Raw genomic sequence first — 1,111 nt, 5'->3', positions numbered from 1 at the left:
AAAATTGTTCTGAAGGGTGAACTAGGCTCTGATGTTGGTGTACAGCTTCCCAAGGGGAGTACTACAGAGGTGACCACAGTGTGATTCAGTGATGAGGTGTCCAGCACTTTCTCTAGGATGAGTTTCCGAGCTTACTTGCCAGACCTCCTAGACATCTGTTCCTTCCCTATGCCCACATCCCAAAAGCCCATAGGGTCCAAACACTATGGCAGCAACTAGGTCCTTCTAGTTTTTTTCTTGATCTTTTTTCTTTCTGATGCCCAGATCTGACTCCACAATGGGCAATCATCCACATTTCATAATCCTTGTTGCCACTCTTACTATATTCTCAATGTGTATTGAACTCTGGGTCTCCTCTAGGGCTTGGTTTCTACTCCCTATAGATATAATATTTGCTGAAATTGGCTCACTTGTAAAATGAATATTATGGATAGGATTGCAGAAAATAATGAGTGTAAAACCTTCAGTGCAGTTCCTGGCACATGGGCATTCAATTCATGGTAATTATTTTACCCTTATCTCTATGCCCTCATGCCTGTGTACTAAGACCTATTTCACCTAATTGCAACCATCTCCCTGCCCATCCCCACCACCTGTTTATGGAGAACACCAGGGCTGAGAACTAAAAGCCCCACCTTATGCATTTCCCCTTTATCATCCATATGGAGTAGGGTAAATGCTGGGCACCAAAGTTAGCCAGGATCTTTAGAGACTGTTAAAAAAAAATCATTGCTTGTTTCTGGCTTTGGCAACACATACACTAAAATTAGAATGATACAGAGAAGTTTAGCACGGCCCTGGCACAAGGGTGACACACAAAGTCATGAAGTGTTCCATATTTTTTGTGTCACCATGGGAAAAAAAAAAATCATTGTTTGGATTTCTGGATTTTAAGTACCGCCAGCATCCTCACTAAGTACCTTCCTGGAACCCCTGAAAATATCCTGATGAGAATTAGTTGTATGTAGAAAATCTCTCCACTGGCCAACCCTTTGAGCTAACTGCCCCAGTTAGACACCTTCACTGAATACCTTCTGTCGTCCCCAAGACCCGCTGCCAAGGGTTCTGTTGGAGATGCAGAAGATCTGGATTCTGGTCCCTAAACTGTCAT

The 1,111-nt window shown here is 43.0% G+C and overlaps 1 non-coding gene across 1 annotated transcript; it reads left to right on the top strand.

Moving 5' to 3' along the window:
- The first annotated feature begins 733 nt into the window (after positions 1 to 733).
- On the top strand, positions 734 to 843 carry LOC111727145. Its single transcript, XR_002774768.1, has one exon. It is a non-coding gene; the product is annotated as a U6 spliceosomal RNA (small nuclear RNA).
- The last annotated feature ends 268 nt before the right edge of the window (positions 844 to 1,111 follow it).

This window comes from Otolemur garnettii, unplaced genomic scaffold, assembly GCF_000181295.1.
Source record: "Otolemur garnettii isolate 467f Iridium unplaced genomic scaffold, OtoGar3 scaffold00095, whole genome shotgun sequence".
In the NCBI taxonomy this organism is placed as follows: domain Eukaryota; kingdom Metazoa; phylum Chordata; class Mammalia; order Primates; family Galagidae; genus Otolemur; species Otolemur garnettii.
The sequence above is the reverse complement of the archived record's forward strand: the minus strand, read 5'-3'. Positions and strand labels throughout refer to the sequence as shown.